Source organism: Mobula hypostoma, chromosome 8 (genome assembly GCF_963921235.1).
Source record: "Mobula hypostoma chromosome 8, sMobHyp1.1, whole genome shotgun sequence".
Lineage (NCBI taxonomy): Eukaryota > Metazoa > Chordata > Chondrichthyes > Myliobatiformes > Myliobatidae > Mobula > Mobula hypostoma.
This window is the reverse complement of record NC_086104.1, coordinates 25,351,061-25,372,454: the sequence shown is the minus strand read 5'-3', so window position 1 is coordinate 25,372,454 and position 21,394 is coordinate 25,351,061. Positions and strand designations below refer to the sequence as shown.

The 21,394-nt window shown below is 43.6% G+C and overlaps 1 protein-coding gene across 4 annotated transcripts in view; it reads right to left on the bottom strand.

Annotated features, from left to right (window-relative positions):
- LOC134350076 (muscarinic acetylcholine receptor M3-like) overlaps positions 1–21,394 on the bottom strand; it is a 401,102-nt gene that overhangs the window by 179,293 nt on the left and 200,415 nt on the right. For 2 of the 4 annotated variants that reach the window (XM_063055003.1, XM_063055004.1), the window contains exon 2: positions 7,940–8,040. The exons of the other annotated variants lie outside the window; for them this stretch is intronic. The gene's annotated coding sequence lies outside the window, so the exon portion shown is untranslated. The remainder of the gene's footprint in view (positions 1–7,939; positions 8,041–21,394) is intronic. 4 annotated transcript variants of the gene reach the window in all.

Genomic DNA, 21,394 nt, shown 5'->3' with positions numbered 1-21,394 from the left:
CCTTGGGGGGAAAAATGAATGGGAATTGAAAAACAAAACTTCATTACTTTTTATTTTTCTTGAATACATTTGTTGAATAAGAGTGTTTGTCCAGGTGAGCCTGGAGGGTGAAGAATGCTTTGGGAAATGCTTCATTGCAACTCGGAACCAAATGTCTTAACCTGAAACATGGCCTGCTCATTTCCCTCCATAGATGCTTGAAATTTGATAGGGAGAAAGTAAAGTCTGATGTAGCAGTATTTCAGTGGAGTAAGGGAAATTACAGTGGCATGAGAGAGGAGTTGGCCAAAGTACATTGGAAGGAGCTGCTGGCAGGGATGTCAGCAGAGCAGCAATGGTGTGTTTCTCTAAGAAAAATGAGGAAGGTGCAGGACATATGTATTCTAAAAATGAAGAAATACCAAATGATAAAACAGTACAGCCATGGCTGACAAGGGAAGTCAAAGCTATTTGTAAAAGCAAAAGAAAGTGCATACAACAAAGCAAAAGTTAGTGGGAAGATAGAGGATTGGGAAGTTTTTAAAAACCTTCAGAGTGCAACTAAAAAGTAATTAGAAGGGAAAAGAAGCAGAAGTTAAGGGTGACTAACGGCGACTCCTTTGCTTGTATATTTGGAAACAGCTCTATTTGCATCTTTAATATCTCTATTCTTCCCTTTCAGGGTTCTTTGGAAGACATGGAGTTACACGTTGTCTACGGTTCTTTGCGGGAATGGGACCCACTCTTGGGGTTTCACAACTGGCCACTGTTCGGCATGCCAAGGGCTCGGCCTAAGACCTCAGCTTGCTTTGAGAGGGCCGAGATTTTGTGGCTCTAGAGATGGGCGGTTCGAAGGTCGGTGTCATGGCAGGAGATTGGTGTGTCATCGGGGGAGTCGGAAGATCTACGGCTGTGTGCCCAGAGACCCGAGATCTTCGGGCACAGATTTTGCAAAAAGTGATGCAACGGACTTGTAGCATCATAAACCAGTGAGTTGTTTGTTATGTCTCCCCTCTCGCTGTGAAACGGAGACATAGAAAGAGAGCCTGTGGTATGTGGAATGCCGGGTGAACAAGTAGTCTTTGGCGTACTGCAAGTCTGTGTCTTTGCTGTCGCCTTGATCACACTTGAGTGCTCGGTGGCGGGTGCCAATGCTTTTTTTGCCGGTGGGGGGAGGGGGGGATTGTCGCTTGCTGCCGCTTACGTGCGGGAGGGGGGAGCTGGGGGGAGTGGAATTTGGGAATCTAACATTTAACTGTTCTTCATTCTTTGGGGGCACTCCTCTGTTTTCGTGGATGGTTGCAAAGAAAAAGCATTTCAGGATGTATATTTTATACATTTCTCTGACATTAAATGTACCTTTCAAACCTTTGAGATGAAATATGAAAGCAAGCTAGCAAATAGTAGAAGTTTTTTCAAATACGTTAAAAAAAATGAGACTGGATATTGGACCGCTAGAAAATGAGGCAGGAGAAATAATAATGCGGAACAAGGAGTATTTTGCATCAGTTTTCATTGTGGAAGACACAAGCAGTATGCTTGATATTATAGTGTATGAAGAAAGAGAAGTGGGTGCAGTTACTATTACAAGAGGGAAGATGCTCAAAAAGCTGAAAGACCTTAAAGCTACATAAGTCACCCGGACCAGATGAACTACACCCTCGGGTTCTGAAAGAGGTAGTGTTAGAGATTGTGGTGGCTTTAGAAATGATCTTTCAATAATCATTGGACCCTGGAATGGTGCCAGGAGACTGGAAAATTGCGAATGTCACTCCACTCTTTAAGAATGGAGGAAGGCAACAGAAAGGAGATTATAGACCAGTTAGCCTGACCTCAGTGGTTGGGAAGATGTTAGAGTCAATTGTTAAGGATGAGGTGATGGAGTACTTGGTAACACAGGAAAAGATAGAACAAAGTCAGCATGGTTTTCTTCAGGGAAAATCCTGCCTTTCATCTTTACGGTACGCAGGTGCCCCTTGTGCAGTTCCTCCAGCACTCTGGTGTGTAGCTTGGGAGGAATCACAACTCGTGAGCCACACATTAGTGCTCCCCGACACACTGACAACTGCTCCTTCCTCGCTGAGAAGGCTGGAAACAGTGTGTTACCACGCGCTGGCCATCCCTTTACCGTGATGTCATACACTTTTGACAACATAGGGTCATTGCGTGCATCTCTTCCAATGAGGCTGTTTGTTACTGGTAATTGTTCAACTATTGTTGTGTGAAAGACCTCTGCTGAATCCATTTGTGTAGTTATCTCAGAAATGGGCAGTGGTAAACGTGACAAACCATCTGTGTTGCCATGTTGCTTGGTCCCCTTATGTTCAATGTCATACCCATGCCCTCGTAAGAGACCATTGCTGCAGCCTTTGAGCTGTCATCACTGGAACGCCTTTTCTTGGGTTGAAGATTGACACGAACGGCTGATGGTCAGGCAACAGGGTAAACTTTTGACCATACAGGTCGTGACCTGAATTTCTTGACTCCCCACACAAGGCTTAGGGCCTCTCTGTCAATCTGTGCATAGTTGCGTTCAGCTGAAGTAAGCGTTCTTGAGGCAAAGGCTATTGGTCCTTCTGAGCCACCTGGAAACTTGTGTGATAACACAGCTCCTGTCCGATGGGGCGAGGCATCACAAGCCAGTTGGATTGATAAGGAGGGGTCAAAGTGCGCGAGCACGCCTTCTGAAATTATGAGTCTTTTAGTTTCTTGAAACGCTTTCTCACAGCTCTCAGTCCACTTCCATTGTGTCCCTGTCTGTAATAATGCATTTAGTGGGTGCAGGACTGTGGATAGGTTAGGCAAGAACTTGTGGTAATAGTTGACTAGTCCAAGATATGCTCTCAGCTGAGACACATTTTCAGATGGTGGTGCCTTAAGCACCACTTCCATCTTGTCTTGAGACATGTGTAAGCCATCCTTATTTATCATATGCCCACAGTATGAGATTTCCTTTTTGAAAAACTCACATTTCTGTTTGAAGCACCTTCAGTAACTCCAAAAGACTGAGGTTTGGTAAAATACTGAAAGGCTTTTATTCGCTGTACAATACGACCTCCATGGTGAGTGTCTGCCCCCGGACTGAGGGGGAAGGGCAAGGCGAAACACCTTTATACATGACTCTGTGGGAGGAGCCACAGGGGCAGTCAGCAGAGGGGCATGTCCAAACAGTTAACCCAGTTACAACATATATATGGTTTACCACGTTCACCCCTTTTTTTTTTAAAAAAAAAGAGTCCCACGGGGTGAAGTGACTGACAATATTTCAAACAAGTATATTTACAGGTTAAGTCTATCAGGCGGTCGAGTCCGTCACTGTGATCTACGTAGCACCAATGGTGATTGCGTCGGCGATGGCGGTTGTGCTGGCTCGGGCCTGACTTCAGGTGCCAGCACGTTAGGCGTTGGTAATCCCTCGTTTATGTGCGTCACGCCCGGTATGGGAGTGTCGTGTGGTGTCTGTGTAGAGCTTGGAGTGCGCGGTGTCTCGTGGGTACATACATCAGTGGGTACGGGGTCAATAGTCACCATGGAATGTTCAGGGTAGGGGCCCGGTGCTCCTGCAGGCGCCAGGTCGCGGATGGAGACCATGTCTTCCCGCGCATCAGGTAAAACCACGTAGGCATACTGAGGGTTCGCATGAAGTAAGTGAACCCCCTCGACCATCAGGGAGTATTTATTGCTCCTCGCATGTTTCTGGAGCAGCACTGGCCCCGGGGACGTCAGCCAAGTTGATAGGGTGGTCCCAGAGGTCAACTTTCTGGGAAAAGAAAAAAGAGCCGCTCATGAGGGGTGGCATTGGTGGCCGGGTATAACAGGGAGTGGATGGAGTGGAGTGCCTCGGGAAGGACCTCCTGCCAGCGAGAGACTGGCAGTCCCTTTGATCTGAGGGCTAAGGGTGTGGCTTTCCACACCATGCCATTCTGCTTCCTCACCTGTCCATTCCCCCGGGGATTATAGCTCGTGGTCCTACTAGTTGCAATTCCCCTAGCCAGCAGGTATTGGTGCAGCTCGTCACTCATAAACGAGGACCCTCTGTCACTGTGGATATAGCATGGGTATCCGAACAGAGTGAAGAGCTTGCACAGGGCTTTTATAACTGACATGGTAGTGGTGTCAGGGCAGGGGATGGCGAAGGGGAACTGCGAGTACTTGTCGATAATGTTAAGAAAGTACACATTGTGGTCGGTGGAGGGAAGGGGGCCCTTAAAGTCAACACTCAGTCGCTCAAAGGGGCGGGTGGCCTTGATGAGTTGTGCCTTTTCGGGTCGGTAGAAGTGTGGTCTGCACTCTGCACAGACTTGGCAGTCCCTGGTCATCGTCCTGATCTCCTCAAGGGAGTAAGGCAGGTTCCGGGCTTTCACGAAGTGGAAAAGCCAGGTGACCCCCGGGTGGCAAAGATCTACATGTAGGGTGTATAGCCGGTCGATCTGCGCGCTGGCGCACATTCCCCGGGATAGGGCATCGGAGGGCTCGTTGAGCTTCCCAGGTCTGTACATGATGTCATAGTTGTAGGTGGAGAGTTCGATTCTCCACCTCAGAATTTTTATCATTTTTGATTTTGCCCCGCTGTTGGTTATTAGACATGAATGCGACTGAGCACTGGTCAGTTAGCAGGGTGAACCTTTTGCCGGCGAGACAGTGCCTCCAATGCCTAATAACTTCCACTATGGCCTGGGCCTCTTTCTCCACTGTGGAGTGCCGAATTTCAGGGCCTTGAAGGGTACGGGAGAAGAACGCCACTAGTCTTCCCGCCTGGTTGAGGGTAGCAGCCAGTGCAAAGTCGGAGGCGTCACTCTCCACTTGGAAGGGAATGGCCTCGTCCACCGCATGCATTGCTGCTTTGGCAATGTCCCCTTTTATGCGGCTGAAGGCCGCGCGGGCCTCAGCTGAGAGGGGAAATGTGGTGGACTTGACCGGGGGCGGGCCTTGTCTGCTTAGTTAGAGACTCATTGGGCGTAATATGTACAATACGACCTCCATGGTGAGTGTCTGCCCGCGGACTGAGGGGGAGAGGCAAGGCGAAATCACCTTTATACAGGATTCTGTGGGAGGAACCACAGGGGCAGTCAGCAGAGGGATGCGTCCAGACAGTTAACCCAGTTACAACATATATATGGTTTACCACACTGTTGATTAGCTCTGAGCCCATATTCTCGTAACCCGGTGAGCATATATATGTGTGTGTGTGTGTGTGTGTGTGTGTGTGTGTGTGTGTGTGTGTATATATATATATATATATATATATATATATATATATGTGTGTGTCAGGTATTTCTTGGATGCTTCATCGATTTCCATTTGGAGATAAGCCTGGGTCAAATCAATTTTTGTGAAATGTTCCCCTCCTGACAAGGAAGCAAAGGTGTCCTCAATACGTGGTAGAAGATACTGTACTGTGCGGAGAACTGGGTTGACAGTCACTTTAAAGCCACCACATATACACACCTTGCTTGGTTTTCCTGGTTTTGTGCTGGAGGTTTTCTTCATCACTGGAACAATAGGCGTGGCCCATTCACTCCAATCCACCTTTGACAGGACCCCAGTCTGCTCCAGATTTTTCAGCTCTGCCTCTCCTGTAGGTCGGATTGCATTTGGCACTGGTCTGACTTTGTGAAATTTTGGACATGCAGTTTCCTCAATCTCAATCCTTGCCTTCATGCCCTGAAGTGTTCTTATTCCTTTCATGAACACTTGCTCAGGGTCAGCAAGTATTCGTGACAGTCTCTTGGATGTAGCCTTGCTATACTCCTTTGCTGACATATGTAGTGCCTTGATGGTGTGCAAATCCAACTGGTTTTCCTGAGCCATTATCATCCCAGCAACAGTGGTCCTCCATTTTTCAGTACATAGAGGTTCAGCTGCTGTATTTTGTCTCCGTAGGTCACTGTCACTTTAATTTTGCCTTTGGAACGCACTTTCTGTCCCGTGTAAGTCTTTAGCAGTAGTTTAGTTCATTTCAGAGGTATGTGAGAAAACAGTCGTTTGTAGTCGTGTACAGAGATCACTGTTAAAGCTGAGCCTGTGTCCAACTCCATTTTCAGACTCACGCCTGCCACGTGGAGTGATCCATATTACTCTTCGACCATCTGTCTCTTTCACGCTGTGAAGTTGCAAACAAGACAATTCACTTTTGTCTGAGTCGTTTTCATCAGAACTGCTTTCTTTCATTTTGTGTACATTGTTGTATTTTCCTTTCTGCGGTTTCTTGTTTCTTTGTATTTTGTCCTTTTACTGCTGTTTACTAGATTTGCATACTCTGCCAATGTGGCCCTGTTTGCCACAGTTTCTCCATTCTTTGTCTTTAAACCAACAGTCGTCATGGTCATGTGACATGTTCTCCACAACGGTAACATTTCTTTCCTTCATTTCAATAAAATGTTGAGTGACATTTTATTTGTAGCATATTCCAGAGATTTTTGTTGCATCTCTGAAGCACCCCATGCTGTTGTTTCCGTTGATATTGCAATGTTCAGCGCCTTCTCTAATGTAAGGTCATTTTCACACAGGAGCTTCTTCTGTGTGGTTTCACAGTGCATGCCACACACTAACCCGTCCCTCAATGCATCCGATACACCAGCTCCAAATTGACAATGTTCTGATAATTTGCGCAATTCAGCACAATATTCAGAAATGTTTTCATTTTTTGCTCTGATTCCATTTGTGAAATTTATATCTTTCAGCAATGACCAGCGGTCTGGTGTTTAAATGCTGTTGGAGGGTGTCTACTATTTGCTTGAACCTTTTGTCAGCTGGCTTTTCAGGGGTTAACAAGCTCCGTATCAGCCTGCATGCTTTTGCTCCCATAATACTGAGGCTACGTCCACACTACGCCAGATAATTTTGAAAACGCTGGTTTCGAGTAAAAACGACAGGCATACACACTAAGCGTTTTTCAAAATATCTCTGTCCACACTAACACGGATACTTGGGCGAATCTCCTCTACTGGGCACGCGCAGGACACACAGAAAACAAGCGAAGAGGACACGGTATACTTAGTGCGTGTTTGTCCAGTTACAGAGTAGAAAAACTTAAAAGGAATTGCTCTTGGCTCTCACACAGGAGGACTTAAAACTTAAAAAAAATACTGGAGCGTATGGAGGCAACCAACAGGGAGTTCACGGACAGTATGACCCGGCTGACGACGATTCTGCTCCTATGTCTTATGGTCTTATGCTGTCTGGCCAGTTGAGTTCCTCCAGCTTTTTGTGTGTTATTTTAATGAATAAATAGGGCCATCCAATAATCAGATGGCCACTCCCACATGTGGACCAGCTGTTACCTCTACTCTCTGAGGGATATGAGGAAAACACAAATGGAGTCCAGGAGTTAACATCGTTTATGTCTCATGTTGCTAATCTTAGGTTTTGCTAAATCCATTGGTTCTTCCTATTCGATTTCCACCTCCAACTTAAGATATGCCTTGGAAATATTATTGTGTAATAAACATGCATTAGGTCTGCAGGGATCTTGAGGCTAACTTAAAATGTAGAATGAATTGAAGATTGTAGGTAAACACAGTGCATCTGGAGGTCTTCTAGTTTGTGAACGAGCTAACCCATTATTCTCAATCCTCTGCTCTTTTCTCATATCTCTGAAACCTGTTCCCTATATCTAATTCAATTATATGATGTATTGTTGAAACTACTTCTGCTACTCTTTTGGACAATGCACTTAAGATCATAACAGCTTGACATTGTTACAAGAATGAAGGGAGGTCATTTTAACCCAAGCATTTGAGTGGAAACAGGAATGAGTATTACAAAGTCATTTTAACACCCAAATGGAAGTACATATTCAATGACCTGACATATTCCTGTTGGCCATTAAGTTGAACTCAATTCTCTCTACTATTATCAACCTGAGAAGAAAACAAATCGGGTAGTAACATCTCCATATCAGGAACACTTCTTTTTCCCTTGACCTTGGAAACATTAAGTTAAATAAGAAGAAACTTACCAATAATTTGATTGACTAGTCTTGCTACATTAAATAGCAGCAATGTAACCTGGTCCTGGGACATTCATTATGCATCAAACTGCCTGGTCTGACGCTCCGCACTGAGGATGGAAAATAACAAGAGAGTGCACTATTTGAATTAGCTTATTATAACTGGACAAACAAAGCAGATACTGTATGAATTTTAAACACAAGGCTTTTATGTTCTAATTCCCAAGAGCATCATTTTATTGCTTTCAGCTAAATAGAAGACATAGGAATGTTATTTGAAGACATTAAGGATTTCCATTTTAATATCAGCAAAATTGATTTTTAGGCTAAAATGTTTAAAAATGGTTCAGGTCTTCCAGTTGCTTAATAGCATGGGCTTTGAGCTGCCACAAGAACATCTAAAAGCAATTAAAGCAAAATGCAAGGAAAATGGTCACAGGAAGTCCTTTAGTTTAAATTTTACAACACGTTTTTTAAAAAATCTCAGGGCTAACTTTGGGTTTACAGATGTTTAAATTTGCAATGTAGTTGTTTATTGAAAAAAAAAGTGAGCGAAACTTTGTCTGGCTGTTACTTGACAGCTATGGCATGCATTCTGACTTTTGGTCCTGGCCCTTTTTGATGCTGCTGTGTTGCTTCCATCTTCTTTATTTTTCCCAAGATTGATCCATGACCAGCTAAACTCAGTATAGTCCTGCCTAGTGTTTCAGCTCATGTGCATTTTGTGTACAAGCTGACGTAGAAGCATCACAAATGCTTAAGATAGGGTGCAACAGAAGGTCTTTCTGATACTCTTCTTCACATATTCACAGAGTTCATTTAAGTGTTAAAACCTCTGGAGATTCTCGAACCTGTACAATAATAATAGCCTGTAATAATGTCATTGCTATGGTTTTCAGCTGAAAAAAATCTAAATATTGGCAGCCATGCAAGAATCTTTTCCTGGCGAGGTGACGCATGAGAAATCTGTACCTTAACCAAAGCAAATTTTTAGCGTTCTTGTGGGCTCAAACTAGTTTTGTGGGAGGTCTTTTGCGTACAGGATAGGGAACAATCATGTCTGTCACACTGGCGACATCAGGAAACGAAAGAGAAACACCTGTGTGGTTGGGCGAATCTGCATATCGAATGTGTGAGGATAACATGATTGATAGCTGGGTATTGCCGGTATGCACTGTGCAATAGAGCTTCACAGCTCAGGCTACGTCCACACTACGCCGGATAATTTTGAAAACGCCTGTTTCGAGTAAAAATGACAAGCGTACAGACTAAGCATTTTTCAAGATATCTCTGTCCATACCAACACGGATATTTGGGCGAATCTCCTCTACTGGGCACACGCAGGACACACAGAAAACAAGCGAAGAGGAAACGGTATACTTAGTGCGTGTTTGTCCAGTTACAGAGTAGAAAAACTTCAAAGGAATTGCTCTTGGCTCTCGCGCAGGAGGACTTAAAACTAAAAAAAACAAATACTGGAGCATATGGCGGCAACCGACAAGGAATTCACGGACAGTATGACCCGGCTGATGACGAACATTGAAACACTGACTAACTCTGTTGCATAAGCACCTAGTTGAATGTATAAAACATGTCTGCTTCAGTGTTATCTTGTATTTGCATACATTGTTACATTTAGGCTGTTACACATCTGTTGTCAGAGAAGTACTTGCATAAGTAGGTAAACCACCTTCATACAAGCAAGGACAGAAAACAGGGCTAAGTGAGTACATTTATTTATTCAGTAAGCTATGGGTCAAAGTATTTGGTGAGTGCATTTCTAACTCTTCTGGCTTCAGTCTCGTTGCTGTCTGTTCTGAAATTGTTAGGTTGTGTGGGGGTGTTGCGTTCAAGAAAACAATGAAATGCCGCGATGCCCCCATCTGTTCCGGCACGTCATGACAGCGTTTTTAAATAGTCAAAAAAGCTCACTTTACAGTTTAACTCTCACGCCGTTCACACCGACTGCACGTTATAACAGCTGTACGGCAGTGCTTGTGCACAACCAAGCAGAAGCAGAAAAAGCATTGTTGTTGTGGTGTTGTCATGACAGCGTTTTTAAATCTTTTCGTTTACCCCGTACACACTACAACGAATATTCGGCGTTTTCAGATTTATTCACTCTGGAGACCGTTTCTGAAAATCTCCGTTTTCGGGGGATGAAAACGCCGTTTCAGTGTGGACAGAAGGTCAAAACGAAGAGAAAAAGCTTCGTTTTCAAAATTACCTGGCGTAGTGAGGACGTAGCCTCAGTCAAAGGTCATTATGCAGAATGCTCCACTGCCTGTTATAACAACCATGACGTCCTTGTTAAATTGTAGCACATTTCTATCACTTTCTAAGATAATTGTGTGTCTGAAACTGAAGCAATCATAAATTACTCTATTTATTCAGCTGAAAATTAAGGATGTCTCAGGTTATGGGGGGAAGCTTGGAAGATGAAAATGGGGACAAGATCAAATCACCCTATTGAATGGTGGAGCAGGTCTCTGACTTCTCTGACTACTCCTTATTTTTTTTATGTTCTGCACGAGAATTTTTAAATATATTTGATGTATGTTACTAATACTGTTGAGCTGCATTTCCCCAGAGGAATGATCCATATTTTTATCAAACAGTAGTGAATCAAGACCAGTGGACTTGTTGTGTTGTCTAGAAGACGTTTTGCCACTCATCCGAGAGGCTTCTTCAGTTCAGATCCATGGTGGGTAGTTTTCCAGCTTATAAACTCTGAGTTGTTTAAAGATATGAGGGTCATCAAGAGTCGTAAAGTTAATGAGAGCGTCATTAGTCTTATCGTTGCATGAATGGAGGTAGAAAACATAGAAAATAGGTGCAGGAGTAGGCCATTCGGCCCTTCGAGCCTGCACCGCCATTTATTATGATCATGGCTGATCATCCAACTCAGAACCCTGCAGCAGCCTTCCCTCCATACCCTCTGATCCCCCTAGCCACAAGGGCCATACCTAACTTCCTCTTAAATATAGCCAATGAACTGGCCTCAACTGTTTCCTGTGGCAGAGAATTCCACAAATTCACCACTCTCTGTGTGAAGAAGTTTTTCCTAATCTCAGTCCTAAAAGGCTTCGCCTTTATCCTCAAACCGTGACCCCTCGTTCTGGACTTCCCCAACATCAGGAACAATCTTCCTGCATCTAGCCTGTCCAATCCCTTTAGGATTTTATACGTTTCAATCAGATCCCCCCTCAATCTTCTAAATTCCAACGAGTACAAGCCCAGTTCATCCAGCCTTTCTTCATATGAAAGTCCTGCCATCCCAGGAATCAATCTGGTGAACCTTTTTTGTACTCCCTCTATGGCAAGGATGTCTTTCCTCAGATTAGGGGACCAAAACTGCACACAATACTCCAGGTGTGGTCTCACCAAGGCCTTGTACAACTGCAGTAGTACCTCCCTGCTCCTGTACTCGAATCCTCTCACTATAAATGCCAGCATACCATTCGCCTTTTTCACCGCCTGCTGTACCTGCATGCCCACTTTCAATGACTGGTGTATAATGACAACCAGGTCTCATTGCACCTCCCCTTTTCCTAATCGGCCACCATTCAGATAATAATCTGTTTTCCTATTTTTGCCACCAAAGTGGATAACTTCACATTTATCCACATTTAATTGCATCTGCCATGAATTTGCCCACTCACCCAACCTATCCAAGTCACCCTGCATCCTCTTAGCATCCTCCTCACAGCTAACACTGCCACCCAGCTTCGTGTCATCCGCAAACTTGGAGATGCTGCATTTACTTTCCTCATCCAAGTCATTAATATATATTGTAAACAACTGGGGTCCCAGCACTGAGCCTTGTGGTACCCCACTAGTCACTGCCTGCCATTCTGAAAAAGTCCCGTTTATTCCCACTCTTTGCTTCCTGTCTGCTAACCAATTCTCTATCCACATCAATACCTTACCCCCAATACCGTGTGCTTTAAGTTTGCACACTAATCTCCTGTGTGGGACCTTGTCAAAAGCCTTTTGAAAATCCAAATATAACACATCCACTGGTTCTCCCCTATCCACTCTACTAGTTACATCCTCAAAAAATTCTATGAGATTCGTCAGACATGATTTTCCTTTCACAAATCCATGCTGACTTTGTCCGATGATTTCACCGCTTTCCAAATGTGCTGTTATCACATCTTTGATAACTGACTCCAGCAGTTTCCCCACCACCGACGTTAGGCTAACCGGTCTATAATTCCCCGGTTTCTCTCTCCCTCCTTTTTTAAAAAGTGGGGTTACATTAGCCACCCTCCGATCCTCAGGAACTAGTCCAGAATCTAACGAGTTTTGAAAAATTATCACTAATGCATCCACTATTTCTTGGATTATTTCTTCCTTAAGCACTCTGGGATGCAGACCATCTGGCCCTGGGGACTTATCTGCCTTTAATCCCTTCAATTTACCTAACACCACTTCCCTACTAACATGCATTTCCCTCAGTTCCTCCATCTCACTGGACCCTCTGTCCCCTACTATTTCTGGAAGATTATTTATGTCCTCCTTAGTGAAGACAGAACCAAAGTAATTATTCAATTGGTCTGCCATGTCCTTGCTCCCCATAATCAATTCACCTGTTTCTGTCTGTAGGGGACCTACATTTGTCTTTACCAGTCTTTTCCTTTTTACATATCTAAAAATCTGACTGTAAAAGCTTTTAATGTTCCCTGCCAGTTTTCTCTCATAATCTTTTTTCCCCCTTCCTAATTAAGCCCTTTGTCCTCCTCTGCTGAACTCTGAATTTCTCCCAGCCCTCAGGTGAGCCACTTTTTCTGGCTAATTTGTATGCTTCTTCTTTGGAATTGATACTATCCCTATTTTCTCTTGTCAGCCACGGGTGCACTACCTTCCTTGATTTATTCTTTCGCCAAACTGGGATGAACAATTGTTGTAGTTCATCCATGCAATCTTTAAACGCTTGCCATTGCATATCCACCGTCAATCCTTTAAGTGTCATTTGCCAGTCTATCTTAGCTAATTCACGTCTCATACCTTCAGAGTTACCCCTCAAAGTTCTGAACCTTTGTTTCTGAATTAACTGTGTCACTCTCCATCTTAATGAAGAATTCCACCATATTATGGTCACTCTTACCCAAGGGGCCTCTCACGACAAGATTGCTAATTAACCCTTCCTCATTGCTCAAAACCCAGTCTAGAATAGCCTGCTCTCTAGTTGGTTCCTCGACAAGGTTGGTTCAAAAAACCATCCTGCATACATTCCAAGAAATCCTCTTCCTCAGCACCTTTACCAATTTGGTTCACCCAATCTACATGTAGATTGAAGTCACCCATTATAACTGCTGTTCCTTTATTGCACACATTTCTAATTTCCTGTTTAATACCATCCCCGACCTCACTACTACTGTTAGGTGGCCTGTACACAACTCCCACCAGCGTTTTCTGCCCTTTAGTGTTATGCACTATTGTGGATATGTTGGGGTAAAGATGTAAATAGCTGATGGGTGGGTCATAGCCCACCCCCTCTGTTCAGGGATGGGTTCTCCAGTTTGACAAAGATGGCTCCTTTAACCCCTCTTTCAAACCACCTGTCCTCCCTGTCGAAAATGTGCGCATTGTTAGCATCAAAGCAGTGTCCCTTGTCCTTTAGATGTAGATATACAGCTGAATCTTGACCTGAGGTGATTTCCCTCCTATGCTGGGCCATCCCTTTATGAAGTGGTTGTTCTGTCTTGCCAATACACAGATTTGTGCAGTTCTCAATGCATTGGATAGCATATACAATATTGCTCTGTTGATATTTGTGTGTAGGATACTTGGGATGAATGAGTTTCTGTCTGAGTGTTTTCGTAGGTTTGAAAACACTGAGATTTGGTATTTGTTGAAAATACTTCTGAGTTTCTCCGAAACTTCAGCTAAATATGGGATGACTATGTTTTTCCATTGCTTTGCTCCTTACCTCTGTGTGTTGGGCTGATGTCCCTGCTTGTTTTTGTTGCTGTCTTGCTGAAGATCCAGCCAGGGTACCTGTAAGCTTCCAAGGCTTCTCTCAAATACTTGTGGTTCCTTATCTTTAGCTGTAATGTTGATGGGCACATTCTCGGCGAGGTGACCTGGTGTTCTAATAATCCCCAACGTGTGTTTTAACGGGCAATGAGTAGGTACTGATATGTGTGGGTTGGTTTCCTGTAAACTTCAATATCTAGATATCCATTTTCTCTGATAAGTATAGCACAATTGAAAAACGCCATTTCTCGACATCTGCTTGTGTAAATTTGATGTTATTATCCACCGAGTTGATGTGTTCTGTGAAGGCTTGCACCTCATTGCTCCTTTGATGATAACAATGTGCACATTTTGGACAGGGAGGACAGGTGGTTTGAAAGAGGGGTTAAAGAAGCCATCTTTGTCAAACTGGAATACCCATTCCTGAACAGAGGAGTGGGCTACAACACCACCTATCAGCTACTTATAATACAGTCCTAACATCTCCACCACAACGTGTCCACAACAGTTCACACCTCTTTTCGTGTAAAGATAATGACTCTCTCATTATCTTTACGACTCTTAACAACGCTCAAGAGATTGCTATACCTTTAAACAACTCAGAGTTTATAAACATAGATCAGAACTGAAGAAGCCTCTCAAATGAGTGGCAAAATGTCTTCCAGACAACACAGCGAGTCCAGTGGTCTTGATTTACTACTGCTTGATATACAGTGACCGAGAACCCTCATAGACAGATCCATATCTTTTGATATCTAATCACATACACTCAGTGCCCACTTTATTAGTATCAGAAACAACCCCTGTCTAAGCAAGGAGTTGGACCAGCTGCAATTTGCCTATTGCCACAACAGGTGCGATCTCAATAGCTCTCCACTCAGCTTTAAATCACTTGGACAATAGCATTGCCTACATCAGGCTGCTGTTTATTGATTACAGCTCAGCGTTCGACACAATCATATTCTCAGTCCTAATCAGCAAGCTCTAAAACACTGCAAATAGATCCTTGACTTCCTCACTGGAAGACCACACTCCGTGCAAATTGGAAATGACATCTCCCCATTGCTGACAATTAACACTGAGGCACCTCAAGGATGTGTGCTTAGCCCACTGCTTTTCTCTCTCTACTCCCATGGCTATGTTGCCAGCCACAGCTCAACCATCATCCAGAAATTTGCTATTGACAGAACTATTGTGACTATGCTGACGAGGAGGCGTACAGGAGTGAAATAGATCAGTTGGTTGAGTGGTCTCACAACAACATCGGTAAGATCAAAAGTATTGATTGAGGACTTCAGGAAAGGGAAGTCGAGGGAACATACACCCGTCCTCATCAAGGGATCCACAGTGGAAAGGGTGAGTAGTTTCAGGTTCCTGGGTTTCAACATTTCTGATGACCTATCCTGGGTCTAACATATTGATGCAATTTCAATGGTGCAACTGTGGCTACGTTTCATTAGGAGTTTGAGGAGACTGGCATGTCACCAAAGACTCTTGCTAATTTCTACAGATGTAATATAGAAAGCATTCTAATTGATTGCATCACTGTCTGGTATGGAGGGGCCCTCGCACATGATCAGAAAAAAGCTGCAGGAAGTTGTAAACACAGCCAACTTCATCCTGGGGACTAGACTTGAGGACACCTTCAAAAGCTGATGCTTCAAAAAGGGCCCCCATCACCCAGGACATGCCCTCTTCTCATTGTTACCATCAAGGAGGAGGTATGCGAGTCTGAAAACACACAACCAATGTTTCAGGAGCAGCTTCTTCCCCTCTGCCATCACATTTCTGAATAGACAATAAACCCATGAACACTACCTCAGTATTTCTTGCTCTCTTTTGCACTACGTAATTTAATTTTTAATGCATATTTCTTATTGTAATTTATGGTTTTTCTTTAACAACTGTAAATTACTAGGATTTTAAAAATTTGCATTGCAATTTACTGCTGCCACAAAACAAATTTTACGACATATGCCAATGATATCATGACTGATTCGGATTCTATCTTCTGCTGCTATAATCAATCTACTTCAAAGTGTGATGTGTTGTACATTCAGAGATGCTCTTCGGCTCACCTCTGTGATAATGCATGATTATCTGAGTTACTGTCGCCTTCCTGTCAGCTTGAACCAGTCTGGATAGTCTCCTCTGAACTTTCTCATTAATAAGGTGTTTTTGTCCAGAGAATTGCCATTCACAGAATTTTTTCTTTGTTTCTCACACCATTCTCTGTAAACTCTAAAAGACTGTTGTGCGTGAATATCCCAGCAGGTCAGCAGTTTCTGAGATACTCAAACCACCCCATCTGGCACCAACAATAATTCCACAGTCAAAGTTTCTTAAATCATATTTCCTCCCCATTCAGATGTTTGGTCTGAACAACAAATGAATATCTTGACCATGCCTGTATGATTTATGCATTGAATTGCTGATTAGATACTTGCATTAATGAGCTGATGTGCAAATGTACCTAATAAAGTGGTCAGTGAGTGTACATCATTACATAAGGGAGAAACAATCTTTTTGCATGACATAGGGAAACCTTTTCTGGCACAGCCACTTCAGAATATAGGTTTAGACCATTTAAATCTCTTACATTTTCTCTTTGCCCACCTCTCTCCTAAAGGCAATGTTTTGGTTGAGATACCAGTAGCCCACTGGAACCTCAACTAAAGCATGATTGTCCATCTTCAGGCAGTGGCAGGGTGTTCTTCCAGTGGTAGGGAGTTCTGGGCAGTGCTAGCAACACAGCTACATTCACAGAACAACTGTCCTATACATGTAGACTGCAGGCAGGAAGTGACGATGAAGGAAAACCAGACCGATCTTCCTTCTGTAACCCCTGGAAACTCAGAATTAAGTGGAATTCTAATTCTGCCTTAGTTGGGTTTCAATCTTAATTTGCAAGAACTGATAGTGCTTGATCAACGCACAGAATTCTGGAGAATCTCAACAGGTCAGGCAGCATCTATGAAATAAACAGTCAAAGTTTCTGACTGAGACCATTTATCAGGACTGGGCAGGGCCTTGGCCTGAAAAATCGACTATTTCTTCTTCTCCATAGATACTGCCTAACCTGTTGAATTCTTCCAGCACCTTTTGTGTTTTCCCGGATTTCGAGCATCTGCAGAATCTCTGGTGCTTATGATATCACTTGATTCTTGGTCACAATGCCTCATACTGTACAAGGCATGTTGCCTTGTTGAGTCTTTTTACCTTAACATGATCTAATTATCAACAATTATTAATTCATATCTATTTTAAGGAATTGAGGATATTATTTTAACTGCTCTCTCACCAGTGTATGATCTTGATTTTCTAACAGTTAGATTCATCTCTCTGTATGCAGACATCCCACCCTGCAAAAACTCATTTCAGGGAGGTAGCACCCCCACCCTCCCCCCTCGCAACACCATATCCCACCCCCCCACCTACCTCCAAGGGTGTATGTAATGCTTTGTTTAGTGATTTTGTCTAATCTGTAAACCAAGTTGGGTGTATGCAGCAAGTGTGACATTAAAATATGTACTTATATTATATTATCATGTTTATTCTATTACAACTTTAAGCAAGTCTACAGGGAGTTTGGCCTCATCACGTAGGACATCAATAGCGTAGCTCCTGAGCAGCTAGCCAGCTAGTTTAAATAATGTTAGCCATGCTGTAATGACACCTGTTAAACTCACCTCAACATGTCCTTTACATTTTAACCCACCATGGGCAATAGAAAAGTCACTGTTGCAAACAGTGCAGCGAGCAACACTGTCATTATTTTTGAGGTCGACTGTAAAGCCTGCCCACATAGAAAACTGATAGGTCTACTTAGCAGGGGTCCCCAAAATTTTTTGCACCACAGACCGGTTTAATATTGACAATATTCTTGCCGACTGGCCGACCCTGGGGTGGGGGGGGGGGGGTGTTAACGATGACCGGAGTATAGGTGCTAAGTCAATAGCATCATAACGTTTTAAGTACCGTTTGGATATTAAACACACAGCGCATATTTTCCCCGTATGAACATATAAAAGGATTGCAACACACCAATATCGCTGAATCAGTGCGAGCCTAGGGCTTGTTTTCCTGCAACAAGACGGTCCCATCGGGGGGTGGGGGGGGCGGGGGGTGATGGGAGACAGCGATACTCGAAGGGGGTTCCTTATGTCCAGTCTATTCCGCAATTTAGTTTGCATTGCATTCATTGCAGAAAACTCCGCTTCGCAGTGATGTGATGTTGGAAATGGAAGCAACGTTTTCAGTGCTTTCGTGGCTATCTCAGGATATTTAGCCTTGACTTTGATGCAGAATGCCGGCAGAGATGTTATGTCAAACATACTTTTCAGCCCGCCGTCATTTACAAGCTCGAGGAGTTGATCTTTTACCCGCATTGACATGGATGACGCGTGCGTAATGACCTCGCATCCATTCAAGTTCAACAGTGCGTGACAGGGAATGAGGAAAGGTGCAAATGACTCATATCGTTTCATATCACCAAATCATATTGTTTCCTCATGGCCTGGTGGTTGGGGACCACTCTTAGCACGAAGAGAGACCAATCAGGATGCTCGCTCTCCCTCTCAAAAAAAGTCTATTTCCGGGATATTGTATATAATTTCCGAGCGTCAGGGAGCCACTATCAATATGCGGGAGACTGCCGGATGTTCTGGGAGAGGTGGGACGTCTGCTGTATGCGAAGAGTCATTGAGTCATACCTCATGGAAAAGGAAGTTTTCAAGCTGATCCTTGTCCATGCCAATCACCAAGTGTCAATCCTTATTAATTCCATATACCGACGCTTGGGCCACAGCTTCTAAGCTAACTACTTCTTACATGTTGTGAGAGTACCTGCTCCACCGTCTCCTCAGGCAGCGCATTCGTAGTTTCAAGCAACCTCCACTTCCTCAGAAGACTATGGAAATTCAGCATGCTCCTGACGATTTTAGCAAGCATCCTCTCTGGATGTATCACAGATTGTTGTGGCAACGGCTCTGCCCAAGATCGTAAGAAACTGCAGTGTACTCTGAATGCAGGACAGTTTATCGCACACACCTGCCTACCCTCCAATGATCCTGTCTACACTTCCTGCTGCCTTGGGAAAGTGACATAATCAAATACCTCATCTACTTCCGACATTCTCTCTTCTTTCCCCTCCCGTCAGGAAAAAGATAAAAAAATTTGAAATCCCATACCGCCAGGCCCAAGAACAGCTTCTAATCTGCTGTTTCCAGACTCTTGATTGGACCTCTCTAACGTTAAAAGGTGAACTCTTGATCTCGTTGGGGCCCTTGCAGCATATACGTCATATGTGCATTTTCTCTTGTAATTGTAACATTTCATTCTGTACTGCATTTTGCTTTTCACTTCCTCACTGTATGGACTGATTTGTCGGGATATCATGCAAACAAAAGCCTTTCACTGTCTTTTGGTATGTCTGGATGAAAAAAAATCATTCTCAAATCACCTTTAAATGTCCTACCCCTTAACTTAAATCTCTGCCTTCCGATCATAGGCACCTTTACAAATGGAGAAAAGTTTCATACTTCCTAGTCTATCTGTCCCTCTCAATAATATGTAGCGTTCACTAGTTAAACCCTCAGCATCCTCCAGTATGGAAAGCAAACCTGTCTATGCAGTGTCAGATAGCTGAAGCATTCCATCACAGGCAACATCTTGGTGTATCTCCCTTACACTGAAGGGGGTGCAAGAAAGATCCTCCCTGTTGTATGTTGACTAGCATTACAGACAGCACTCTTCCTGTGGCTTCATCAATATTTTAAGCGTTTGTTGGTATATGTGCATATGCGAAACACAGACCTATGGTGCAGCACCTGAACAAATTCCTTTCCAAAATGATTCTGAGACAGAGTCAGAATCAGAATCAGAATCAGGTTTACTGTTACTGACATATTGTATGTCATGGAATTTGTCGCTTTGTGGCAGCAAAGTAGTGCATGACGTGAAAATTACAGTAAGTTACAACAATTAAATAATGATTTCAAGAGAGGAATAGTGAGGTAGTGTTCATGGTTTATGGACTATTAAAAATCTGATGGCAGAGTGGAAGAAGCGGTTCTTATAATGTTAATTGTGGGTCTTCCTCCTCCTGTTGGCATGTGGCCAAGTGGTTAAGGTGTTCATCTAGTGATCTGAAGGTCACTAGTTCGAGCCTTGGCTGAGGCAGCGTGTTGTTTCCTTGAGCAAGGCACTTAACCCCACATTGCTCTGTGACGACACTGGTGCCAAGCTGTATGGGTCCTAATGCCCTTCCCGTGGACAACATCAGTGGCATGGAGAGGGGAGACTTGCAGCCTGGGCAACCGCCGGTCTTCCATACAACCTTGCCCAGGCCTGCGCCTTGGAAGCCCTCCAAGGCGCAAGTCCATGGTCTCATGAGACTAACAGATGCCATAAATCCTCCTCCCCAATGGTAGGATGAGGGCATCTTCAGGCTGGAGAGGGTCCTTGTCGATGGATGCTGCTTTTTTGAGCCACTGCCATTTGAAGGTGTCCTCAATGGTGGAGTGGCTAGTGCCCTTCCAGAAACAGAGCTGCTGTTTCACTGAGTGCAGAGGGGAACTCTTAAACTAACAGTGCTCAAGGACTTTACACTGAGATTATCGAGCTGTACAGGCAATAACTCACAATATTTAAGACAGCACCCAAACTAGCTAGAAAGTAGATGAATTCTATGGTCAGATAAATCATCCATACATCATTCCATTTCTTTCACTTTCACAAGCCACTGACTTCCCCTGACCACCCATACCCAGGAGAAGAGTAGCTAATTAAACTTCCAACCCATATATCTTTGGACACTGTGGGAAAATTGAGTACCTGGAATAAAATTATAGTCAGGAAGAGAATGTGTGAGCTCAAAGAGATGACAGCAGGGTCAGGATTAAACCTGGGTCACCACAGCTCCACCACTGTTAAAAAGTACAGTGGATTCTGGTTAATTGGGCCATCAGTGAATTGGTGCAGCCGCTTATTTGGACAACTCTTAAAGAACAAAAACTAATTGAGAAAATAGCTGGGATTTCCTTCATTTACTTGGGATGCAATGCTGCTTAATTGGGACAGGAGTCTGTTGCCGAACGGTTTCTATCCAGTGTCGGTTGCATGCACCTGTACAGACACTACACCATGCTTAGAGTGAACAGTTTTTAAATAGCATCATTTGTATGTGTTTGTGCTCAAAAGATAGTGATTTTTATCACTGATTGTTGGCAAAAGATAAGTAGCAAAACAATTCAGAACAGCTCTGCTCACTGCAGTTTCAAGTATTTGGGCTTGGAGATACCAATAATGGCCAGGAATGAAAATGAAACAATTTCACTACTTCAGCAAGTTGGATCCTATAAAGAATTTGAAGGTATTAACAATCAAGTTGAATGTTACAATGAAACTGAAGACTTGGAGGATGCAATCATCAAAAACATTGTATGGCCCAATCAGGGGTAGGAGCAGGCCACAGAGATGAGT